At 40.0% G+C, this 12,617-nt stretch overlaps 1 protein-coding gene across 3 annotated transcripts in view; it reads right to left on the reverse strand.

The window, feature by feature from the left end:
* EPM2A (EPM2A glucan phosphatase, laforin) overlaps window positions 1-12,617 on the reverse strand; it is a 356,235-nt gene that overhangs the window by 10,517 nt on the left and 333,101 nt on the right. The window contains exon 5 of one of the 3 annotated variants that reach the window (XM_055266483.2): window positions 1,270-3,725. The exons of the other annotated variants lie outside the window; for them this stretch is intronic. The gene's annotated coding sequence lies outside the window, so the exon portion shown is untranslated. Of the gene's footprint in view, window positions 1-1,269; window positions 3,726-12,617 lie in introns of those variants that run through there. 3 annotated transcript variants of the gene reach the window in all.

The following is a 12,617-nucleotide window of genomic DNA, read 5'->3' on the forward strand; positions in this document are numbered from 1 at the left end:
GAGATGCAGCAGGAGGCTATCAAGGAGACAAGGTGCATTTCCACGCTGTTGACCCTGAAGGCAACGAATGGAATGAGGATAAAGTGAAGATTTTCTAAAAATTGATGGGGTAACACAGGAAGTTCTCAGGAACCTCAGAGACCACTGGTATCAGGTGGAAACCAGTCCACTCCCACAGCATGACCATCTGTTCCACTTCCAGTGGCTGCTGTGGGTCCCACTGTGCTGTCCACCCCCATGGGCTGCCAGGCGCCTCCTAGAACCTTTACCCTGTCCTGCAGCCCATGATGTCACATCCCTCTGCATCAGTACCTGGCTATGCACAGGTTCCAAATGTATTAAGATTTGCTCTAATAGGAAAAAAGAAAAATAGAAGAGATGGAGAGACAGAGAGAAAGGATGGGGGGCAAAAAAGGATTCGATTTAAATATTTCCTACTTACATTTTGAGTTTACTAAAACTGACTTCTGCTGTGATCAGTCTGCTCTTATGCCCATTCAGTGAACTTGTTTTAGACAGTATTTTTTTCATTCTAGAATGTTCATTTAATTCTTTTAATAGTGCCAATTCTTTGTTGAAATTTTTCATATTTTCATTCATTTTGACCATCACTTTCTCTATATTACTTAGCATATTTATAGTATATTGAAATTCTTATCTCCTATGTAAGATTACTTTGAAGTCCTTGGTTCAATAATTAATTAGTAAAACACAAAGAATCAGGGACATGTTAGAAGCTGTGAACACTGCAATCAACCAACATAACCTAATCTGCATTAACAGAACACTGCTCCTAACAACTAGAGAATTTTTTTTTCAAGGGCACATGAAACATTCATCAAAGTAGACCATACAATGAACTATGAAAAGTCTCAATAAATGTAAAAGATTAAAATTAAAATCACACAGAGTATGTACTCCTACCACAATGCTAAATTAGGAACCAAGAAAAATAAAATAATTAGAAGAACAAGTAAAGTGGAAAAAAAGACAAAATACAAAATAGCAACAAAGTTAAAATTGGTTCTTTGAAACATTTAAGGATATTTTGAATAATACCAATAAAATTATTCACAAAAAGAGAAAAAACGTGAATTACTAATGAAAGAGTATTATTGCTATAGATCTTATATATATTAAAAGGACACAAGGGGATGTTATATAACTTATGAAAATAAATTCAACAAATCAGATGGATCAGGCAAATTCCTTGAAAAATGCAAATTATCAAGACAGATACAATGAGAAAGGGAAAATTCAAATAGGCCCAGATTGCTTTGAATTCAATCAAAGATTTAAGATAGGAATAATACCAATACTACATAAATTTCAGAAAACAGGAGGAGGCAATGTTTTTCAACTTAATTTATGAGGCCAATATACCAAGACTATGATACCAAAACCTAAGCAATAACAAGAGAAGACAATTCATAAACATGGACTTAACAAACACCAGCTGTTTAAATATAGCAATACTTGAGTAGGCTAGAATACCATGACCAAGTGGGGTTTTTCCAGGATTGCAAGGATTGTTTCACATTAGGAAATCAGTAAATGCTTATTAGAATAAAGAAGGAAAGAAAACCCCACATGATCATAGATGCAAAAGCATGCTTTGGGCAAAAGCCAACATCCATTTTAATTCCCATTTCACGTAAAAAAATTCTCAGATAAAAGGAAGTGAAAGAAGCTTCCCTAATCTGATAAAGGACATCTAACAAAAAGCTACAGCTAACACCACACTTGGGAGTAAAACATTAAATCTTTTCCCCTAAGATTATAAACAAGACAGAAATGTCCACATTTACACTTTTTTTCAACATTTACCAGAGATCCTATAATTGTTAAGGTAGGACCCACCCCCTAAACTAATCCTTTACAAAAACTAAAATAAAAAATTGACTACACCAAATGTTGACAAGGATATTAAACAACCGAGACTCTCACACATTGCTGGTAGTCATGTAAAATAATGCAACTTATTTGGAGAACTGTGTGGCAGTGTCTTTAAAATTCCAACATACAACCGCTCCATGATGCAACATTTCCATTCCCAGGTGCTTACCCAAGAGAAGCAAAACATGGGTTCACGTAAAGACTCGCATGTCAATGTTCACAGCAGATGTATTTGCAATAGCCAAAAACAATGTAAATGTCCTTTAAGAGAAGATAGGATAAGCAAATTGTGGTATTTGTATGTAACAATACAACTTAACATTAAAAAGGAATGACCTGATGATACACACAGCAACATGGATGATTTTCAAAAACATTTTCAAAAAGAAAGGCAGGCACAAAAGAATACATACTGCTCCCTCCATTTACACAATGTCTAAGAAAAGGCAAAACTTACCTATGGATATGGAGGCCGGAAAGTGGATGGCTCTGTTGAGGCAGAATTGACTGAAAAGTGGATGAGGTAAATTCCTGAAATGATCATATTGTTCTGCAACCTGTTTTGGTTTGCTGGTTACACGGGTACATACAATTACCAAAACTCACTGAAGTGAACACTTGCGTTGTGTATTTTATTGCATGTAAATTATAACCCAATAAGAAAATTAAGAGATCTCAAATCCATTATTCAAAGAGAAATTTTTCCATAAATACTAAATCCATCTACAAATATCTACATTTATCAGGCTTCCCTCACTACTTTCTGTTCTACTACTTCATGTTCATTGGAATTGTGCCTAAAGAAATAACACCCATCCATGGATGAAGAGCATGGCAATGATGAGTACATGTAGTTGGATGCCAAAAATATTAAAAGACATTTTTCTTCATTTGAAAAATAGTTTCTATATATGCTAGCAAATTATTTACTGGTTTTCATATCATCTGGTGAAATTTTATCTATGTACATTATATCTGTTTTTTTCAGTCATAAAATATTTTCTTCTGGATAAGAACTCTTTTGTCAAATTGGATGAAAATACCGTACAGATATTTGGTCAGAAAAAAACTCCAATTCCTGTAAAATAGTTCGCCAGTATAATTTTTTTCTTAAAATTGTTTTATAATATATAAAATATAGTGTGATGATATTAAACATAATTAAATAGCTGTTACACATTACAAAAGATAGTTACAAAGTAAATCAGTGATATCTTACTTTGTGTCTGCCCTGGTGGTTACATATTTTGGAATGAGTTGCTCAAGTTTGAACCCAAGAGAGGGTGGAAACTCCAAGAAATACAATTTTCTTATTAGATTTTTTGATCCAACTTAGCATAAATGTATGACTAGAGCTTAAATTTAGAGACCCTCTGCCAAGAGGATTCATTTTCTTTGGAGAGGAGAGCATGTTCGGACTCCTTTCAGAGCAAAAACCATTGGGAAATAGATGTGCATATGTGAGAGTTTTATAATCATTTTTTTTTTTTTTTTTTTTTTGAGACGGAGTCTCGCTCTGTCCCCCAGGCTGGAGTGCAGTGGCGCAATCTCGGCTCACTGCAAACTTGTTCCCTCCCTGTGCCCATATGTTCTCATTGTTCAACTCCCACTTACGAGTGAGAACATGCAGTGTTTGGTTTTCTGTTCCTGCGTTAGTTTGCTGAGAATGATGGTTTCCAGCTTCGTCCATGTCTCTGCAAAGGACATGAATTCATCCTTTTTTATGGTTTCATAGTATTCCATGGTGTAGATGTGCCACATTTTCTTTATCCAGTCTGTCACTGATGGGCTTTTGAGTTGGTTCCAAGTCTTTGCTATTGTAAACAGTGCTGCAATAAACATATGGTGCATGTGTCTTTATAGTAGAATGATTTAAAATCCTTTGGGTATATACTCAGTAATGAGATTGCTGGGTCAAATGGTATTTTTAGTTCTAGATCCTTGAGGAATCACCACACTAATTTCTTACAAAATATTAGTTTCTCAATTAGGCCTACCTTCACATGTACATTTTAAAATGCAACCCCCTCTTCTCCTCCCTTTGACTTTTTTTTCAAAGCATTCATCACCTTTTTTTTTTTGACATGGAGTCTTACTCTGTCACGAGTGCAGTGGCACCACATCAGCTCACTGCAACCTCCGTCTCCTGGGTTCAAGCAATTCTCCTGCCTCAGCCTCCTGAGTAGTTGGGATTACAGGCACCCACCACCATGCTTGGCTAATTTTTTTATATTTTTAGTAGAGACGGGGTTTCACCATGTTGGCCAGGCTGATCTCAAATTCCTGACCTCAGGTGATCTGCCCACTTCGGCCTCCCAAAGTGCTGAGATGACAAGCGTGAGCCACCTCGCCTGGCCCATTCATCACCTTTTAACATACAGACACTTTCCATATTAATGTTAACTCTCTTTTGCCTCATGAATGTAAGCTCCAATGGGACAGTCTGGGAGAAATGTTTTATTTATTTTCATACTGCAAGTGCCTAGAAACAATGCCTAGCACATAATTGGTGTTCCATAAATACTCAGTGAATAAGGGAACAAATGATTTCTCAACCTTATTCTGTGAAGTTTCCTTGCTTGATAAGCAGTGAAGGTCTCCTACCTCCATTTTTTCAGAGTACATGGAGAGTAATTCCTCCATCCTTGAGGTGTAGTCACAACCTGGATCCTCCCCACCAAGAAGCCATTATTGTCAATGATGACATCCAATTTACAATTTTTCTTTATCAACTGGGCATTGAGAGAACTTATAGGAATATTAGAAAATATCAAACATGCAAATATTCTCATGATGGAACAAAATATAAGAATTAAAAATGGTTAATTCTTGTGTTTTCTTATTTTGTGTTTAGTCAGGGATTTCCTGATAGACAGAACCAACAGGAGTGAAACAGAAACAGACAGAGAGAAACACAGAGAGCAAGAAGGAGAGATAGATTTATTTTAAGAAATTGGTTCACACTATTGTAGAAGCTTGGTAAATGCAAAATCTGTAGACAGGACAACCGATTGGACACCCAGGGAAGAACTGCAGTTGCAGTTTGCTGGCCGAATTCCTTCTTTCTTTGGGAAGGGCAGTCTTTGTTCTATTAACACCTTCAACTGACTGGATGAGGCCCAGCCACACAATGGAGACTAATCTGCTTTATTCAAAATTCACCAATTTAAATTTTAATCTCATCTTAAATTTAAATTAAAAAAAAAAAAAAACACCTTCACAGAAACATCCGGAATAATGTTTGAACAAGTATCTGGGCACCTGGCCAAGCCAAGTGATGTAAGGTATCCTTCATGGCATAAAGTTTCCAATTCCTACGCTGTTTATTTTCTGCCAAACTTGTCTGGTAATAGTTCTGCAGGACAATTTCTTTTCTTGGGTAAAAAAAAGGTTCATTCTCTTCCCATCATTATTTATCCATGCTGTGCATGCACATTCTCTCTCTCTCCCTCTCTCTCTCTCTCTCTCTCTCACACCCACTCATACTTCTGCACAGACTCATTCTCTATTTGTGTTTTGCTCTCTTACTCTCTGGCTTTTACTCTATTGCTCTCTTGGCTTTGCTCATATTTTTACATCATATTTGATGTAAAAGATGTACATATGCATTTTTACATCATATTTTTTCTCCCTGAGGCCAGTTTCTCTGCTTGCTTGTCAATATACAAGGTTTATTATGACTGACCAGCCTCAAACTTAAATGTTCTCACTAGTCCAACACCTGCAGCAAACTTTTCACCTTCTTTCCATCTCAGTATGCAATTCCTAGGAAACAGATTACTTCAACCTGGTCAAGTTGCCCAATTGAACTTGGTCAAACTGTCTGTCTTTGCCCAGAGGAGCTGGTGATGTGTGGCTTACTACTTGCTGGTTGGGGGTTTGGAAACAGCCTGAGATGGAAATGAGGCAGTTTCAGAAATCAAAGTAAAATCCTAAGTGCCCCAGTGGACCGAACAAATCCTCTCTCAGCAAAGGGGGCCCCAGAGAAACCTTAAAAACTGAGTGCCCAGCCACAATGAGACAGGAAGTTGGACACATCTGTTATACCACTTTCTTGCTAACCACCATTAAGCTTTCTTTCCTAAGGGTTAAACGGAAATTAGCTTTTTTTGAAAGACATGTTCCATTGCTGATTTCAACCATCAGCCTGACACTGCCCCTCCCTTTTTGCAGTTTCAACACAGCAGCTGACAGACATTCTTTCCTGGTAAGAGACCACCGACCATGGAATAATTGGTGCCAGTTTACGGAGGCTGTGCACTGAGTGCCTTTGTGTCCTCTACTTCATCTTTTAATGTATAGGGCCTAATTGTAATACACTTCAATGTTAAATCTGCACCCCAAAGTGAACACGAGACATATGTAATGTACATGCTAGCTTATACACATGTGCCTGCCCCCCCTTTGTAAATAAATATTCATGCTCCTCCTATAATCTGTTAAATATGGATACTCAGCCAACCCATTCAGCATAAATTACTGTCTCATCTTTTCCTCCCTCGAAGTGCCTGCTTTTCAGTGTCAGCTGGAAGTTCCCATACCCCTGCTTGAGAAATAAAGTTCTCCTTTCTAAATTTACAGATTTTGTGACAGATCCCTAGATTCCCTGCAGCGTGATTGAAGATAATGCATGTGTGAGCCCATTGACAGCTCAGTTGTCTCCCCAGCTGCATTGGGGAAGAGTAAGTCCCAAGATCTCCCACCTGTAGGCCGAAGATCTTGGAGTCTTTATTTCTTCCTACCTCTCCCTTCCATCTGGACCTTGGAAGAGATATTTCTCTTGGCCCTTGGTCTTAGGTGGGGGGCAGGTGGTGGGGGGCATTTCAACTTAACTCAGTGAGGTCCTCAAAGGGACACCTTTGGTAAATGCTGTTATGGGGAACCTGAGTTCTAAGGGAACAGCCTCTGGTCAGCCACCATCAGAAACCCTGGTGGCTTACATGTTTAAGAACCAGGGAAACATTCTTTTGAATATTTGAGATCCTGACTAAAGCTGACTGGGAGGATTCAAAGCTTTGTTGGTCACAATGGGGGAACTTTTGGCATGCTTAAATTAGTTTGTTTATTTGCACAATTAGAACGGAGAGGGTTTGGACCTCTCAATAGCAGTGAGAGCTCTTTTGTAATTAATTGGTATTATGAGAACTCTAAACATGTTCTGGAGTCTCCGATGGCCTCCTCAAAGGAGACAAATTCAAGGCTGAAGGAGTCTAATTTGAAACTTGACCAGTATATTTAAAAACTTGAGCACTACCTTGAGTTAGATTCCAACCTTGAGACAGAGGAAGACGCTGTGTCTCCCCATTCTCCTTCTTCTACTGCTCCTTTAATGCCAGCAACACTGTATCCTTCTCTGCCATCTTTCATCCTTTCTGAGCTTCCTTTCTTCCATTCCCCTTCTTCCCTAGAGCCACCCCCTCCTTTCCACACCCCTCCAACCCTTCTCCTTGCCCCCTTACAAGTTGCTCAAATTACAGGGGGCCACCAGGCAGTAGAGTCATTCTCCTCCCTCTGGTCCAAAACTGATCTTATGCCTATTATCAAGGACTTCTCTAACCCTAAAACAGACTCAGTTGAATTTGAACACCATTTTGGCTTCATTATAAATATATATCAACCAGGCCTTCTCAGTGTTTGTCAATTGCTCCAGATGTTAGCAGGACTATTTTAGCCAGGGAATAGATGAACCATGAGGGTTTGGCACATCCTAAAACTGATCTTGTACTTATGTGGGAAGCAGCCTTTAGGAGGGCTCGGGAGGTAATTACAGAATTAATTAAGGCCATCCTAGTAATTTTTCCATGTCAAATAGATTGGAAGACTAGTCAATGATATATCCAGAAAAGGGATGAGCCAGTCTTTGATTTTTTTTTTCAATCAATTAAAAAAACTTTCAGACAGAATTCAGGCATCAAAGAGTTAAATGATGATAATGCCAAGCTTTCCAACTCATTTTTTCTTTCAGGTCTCAGTGAGACCCTTAGTACTCTGGTCAAGCAGATTAACCAGTACTCCAGTTAAGCCATAATTCTGGCTGGACTCTAAAAGGCCTTATGAGTTGGCTTTCGTGTTCAACTACCTCTCAAAAACAACAGAAAAGGAAAGATACTCGAGTAGCTAAGACACTCATTGCCAGGAAGAAATTGCAAAACTCATGGCCCTACACATTAAGCAGCATCGGGGCTTTCCACTACACAACAAGCCCCATCTAAGGAGCAAAAGACACAGCACAGCCTGACATAAAAAAATCATAGATTGTTATTTTTACAGGGAAGTCTGTCACTTTAAACAGGATTGTGAGAAATAGAAAATGTGGCTCAAAAAAAAAAAAAAAAAAAATCCTGATCATGATAAAGAAAACGAATTCTTTTCCCAAAGTAGACTGACGCCAGAACAGTTTTTTTCCCCATTACAAGAATAGGGGTACTATGACGAAGGGAAGAGAATTTTTCTTTTCCTAATGGTAAATTCAGTTGGGAGAATTTGATCTTCAAATTAATAATCAGTCTGAACTCAAATAGATACTGGGGCCACTCTCTTAGTGCTGAACCCCAACCCTTTATATGTCCACCACCCCAAAGCTTCCAGGGTTTTTGGTGGGGGCTGACCAGTGACTGTTCCCTTAGAATCTAGGTTCCCCATAACAGCATTTTATGCTGTGGTTGTAACCAAACCATAAAAATGGTCAGGGTCACTAATCAACCTATGACTATTTCTTTTTCTTTTTTTTTTTTTTGAGACAGAGTCTCACTCTGTTGTCCAGGCTGGAGTGCAGTGGCGTGGTCTCGGCTCACTGCAACCTTTGTCTCCCCAGTTCAAGTGATTCTCCTGCCTCAGCCTCCCAAGCAGCTGGGACTACAGGTGTGTGCCACCACACCTGGCTAATTTTTTGTATTTTTAGTAGAGACAGGGTTTCATCCTGTTAGCCACGATGGTCTTGATCTCCTGACCTTGTGAACTGCCTGCTTCAGCCTCCCAAAGTGCTGGGATTACAGGCATGAGCCACCATGCTCGGCCCAACCTATGACTATTTTTAAGGCAAAGCCGGGGTATCTTCATTCTTGTTTCCTCTGCTCCTTTCCGTATGGTAGAGAGACAGAGTTCCTTGAAAGGCATCAAGTTCATATTTCTTTTTCTCATGAGGGAGGGACCATTCTAGAGGTCTATCCTTTGGACATCTTGACCACTGACCTTACTCATGTCTTTCCCATGTCAGTCATTAGCTTCTCAGTTGCCATTGAGCACCAGGCTTTTAAAAAACTGCCTGATACACTCTGGGCCAATCTAACACTGATGTCTGTCTGATTCACTCAGCACTGCCAATTATCATACAGATAGAGCCCAACAAACCTCTACCTAATATAAGACAATATCCCCTCAATCCTGAAGCTTTGGCCAGAATAGAGTCCATCCTTAATGATATCCTCTCCAAGGGCCCCATAATCCCCTGCATTATCCTTTGTAACACATCCATATTACCTGCCTGGAAACCAAACAGAAAGTGATGGAAGTTTGTTCAGGACTTTAATGATATTAATAATATTGTTATGCCTTGAAACCCTGTTGTGCCAGACCCAGACACATGCCTGTCTGGCATACCTTCTAACACTCAGTGTCTCTCAGCTATTGATCTCTGTCACGCCCTTTTCAGCAGCCCTGTCAATCCAGAAAGTCTATTTTTCTTTGCCTTCATGTGAAAGGGCCAATCATTCACTAATATAGTCATTCTCTCGGAATATACAGAAAAATCCACTTACTCTTCTCAAATTTTATGAGTTGACTTATAGGATATAAGCTTCCCCAACAATCCTACCCTATTATAATATATTTATGCTCTCCCTCACAAGATGCTTGACTTACTGACACTCTTCACTTGCTCCACCAGCTGGCCCTTGAGGGACACAAGGTCTCTAAAGACAGGCTACAGTTTTGTCAGAATTCTGTTAAGTTTCACAGATACTTATTAACCCCTTCAGGGCTAAACAGCAACCCTTCTCACCTTTAAGGCATTTTTCCTCCCCTCTCTCCACTATCAAGCAGCAGCTTGGAGGGCTTCTGGGACTTACTACAGAGCTTGGGGTTCCAACTTCTCTTTAATGGTACAACCTCTATATGCTTTACTTAAAGTTTTCTCCTCTGACCCCCCCTATTTGAATCCTACAAGGTAGAGAGGTTTCAAGGACCTAAAAGGTCAGTTGGCCTCACCCCCCACCCTGGGACACCCAAATTATGATCTCTCCTTTTCCCTTTTTGTCCCAAAACAAGAAGGAAATGCCTTGGGAATCCTAATTCAGCCCTATGGGGGTAACAATCAGCCCATTAAGATTAGTCAACAATTCAATTCTGTAGCTCTACCCTATCTTGGGACAGTCATGGCCATTTTCACGCTCATTAAAGCTTTAAATCTACTGAAAAAACGAGAGGCCCTCTCACTATACATGTTCCTTATTCAGTTGAGGCCCTTCTCACCCTGCACCACACTCAGCATCTTTCAACTAGTCCACTGACCTGCTATAAGACACTTTTCTCCTCCTCTCCTAACCTAGCCATAGCTCACTGTAACCTCCTTAACCCCGGCACCTTCTTTCCTTTACCAGAAGAGGTATCCTCCATGACTATACTGCTTTCATAGACATCCTTCTCTCACCACACACAGACTAAAGGAAACTCCCTTACTCAATCTGAATTTTATCTGGCACACTGATGAGTCTTTTATCAGAGATTCTGCTGTTTCCTACTGGGCAGGCTACCTGGTGGTTTCTCTGATACAAACCATTAAATCAAGCCCTCTGCCAGGTGCCTAATCTGCCCAACAGGTAGAACTGCATGCCCCCACTCAAGCTTGCCCACTAGCCAAATATAAAGGGGGTAATATATATACACCCAGCAGACACGCCTTCAGAGTTGCCTGTGATTTTAGCATGATCTAGAGCCAAAAAGGATTTCACACCTTTTCTGAAGAGCCTATTAAGAATGAAGACTTTGTTCTGGTCCTCTTGGATACCATTCAGGCTCCTCAAGCAATAGTCGTTATCAAATTCCAGAGACATTTCTCTGACAAGACATAGGACAGCAAAGACAATTAACTAAGAAGTGTGGCAGCTCCAGCTGCTGCAGGGTGACACCTTCCCCAATTATGGCTGCTCAACCCACTACCCCTCCTTCTTCCCGGGCTCCTTCCTCTCCCTCATTCCCTTTCCCATCTGAAGATTTCTTCTCCAGACTCTCACTATTTCTAAAAACAGTTTCAGAGGCTGAAAGGAGGAATTAGATAAAACAAAATTGTTCTTTAGACCCCCAGACAAAATTATAGGAAAGTCCAAGTAGACATCCAGTTGTACCCAGCACTCTTTAGAGACCGACTTTAACCTTCATACAGAATCTGACCCATTGCAATCCAGACAAATGATTCAATGGAGCAGACAATACTGTTGGAGACTTTCTCAGGTACATAAACTTTGCAATGTCTGCCCTCAGTAAACCCCTAAACTCTCCTCCAAGTTAACTTTCACTTCCCTTCACTGTAATGACAAGTTGATTTCATTCTGTTATTGCCACCCCATGGATATAAATATGTTCTTGTAGTGGTGACGTTTATTCTCATTGGGTTGAGGCTTTCCTCTGCAAACAAGTCACAGCTATGGTGGTAGCCAAATACTACTTGAGAAAACCATTTCTACCTGGGATTCCCTTTGAACATCACAGATACAGGAGCTCATTTTACCAGCCAAGTACTGAAACAGTGTTTAAAACCTGGCCCATCCCACAGCACTTTCACTGTGCCTATCATTCCAGTCCTCTGGGCTAGTTGAGCAGACTAATGAAATCATTAAAAACCACCTGGCAAAAATCACAAAAACATTTCATGTGTCCTGCCTAAAGCTCTTCTGCTGGTATTACTGATTTTGCAGTTCACTCCCATGAGAAAACATTGACTTTCTCCTTTTGAAATTGTTACTGGCTCCGTTTGGTGGCTCAGGCCTGTAATCTCAGCACTTCAGGAGATCAAGACAGGAGGACAGTTTGAGGATAGGCATCCACTACCAGCCTGGGATAAATAGCGAGAATATGTCTCTACTAAAAGTGAAAAAAATTAAACAAGTTAGCCAGGCATGGTGGCACATGCCTGTAGTCCTGGTTACTTGGGAGGTAGAGGCAGGAGAACAGCTTGAGCCCAGGAGTTCGAGGCTGCAGTGAGGTATGATGACGCCACTGCACTCCAGCTTGGGCAACAGAGCAAGAGCCTTACAAAATAATAAAAGGAAAACAGAAAAGAAAAATTGTTATTGGTTGGTCTACGCCTTTAGAACAAGAAATGTTATCTCCTACCCAATTAACAGGGGGAACTCCCAGCTTATTGCCAGAAGCTCTTCAAAGCTGTAGGTATCCACCACCACAAGGTGGGAAAATGTTTTTACAGCTTCCAGTGAGGCCATAATCTCCAGTTTCACCAACTCCAACCTGGTGGTTACATATACTGGAAAATACATCAGTTAAAAGACTCCATTTAGCCCCATTGAAAAGGCTCTTATCCAGTATTATTGACCAACCTATATGCTGTTAAGTTACAAATAATTTACTATTAGGTACACATATCTCATCTGAAAAAGGCAGCAATCACTGCTGAGTCATGGACGTTAATGTCTGTATCTGACACCAAACCCAAGTTGATCAAACCCTAGTACTTAAGCCCAAGGAAAGACAACCACAGTGAACTTCAT

This window comes from Symphalangus syndactylus, chromosome 2 (genome assembly GCF_028878055.3).
Source record: "Symphalangus syndactylus isolate Jambi chromosome 2, NHGRI_mSymSyn1-v2.1_pri, whole genome shotgun sequence".
NCBI lineage: Eukaryota > Metazoa > Chordata > Mammalia > Primates > Hylobatidae > Symphalangus > Symphalangus syndactylus.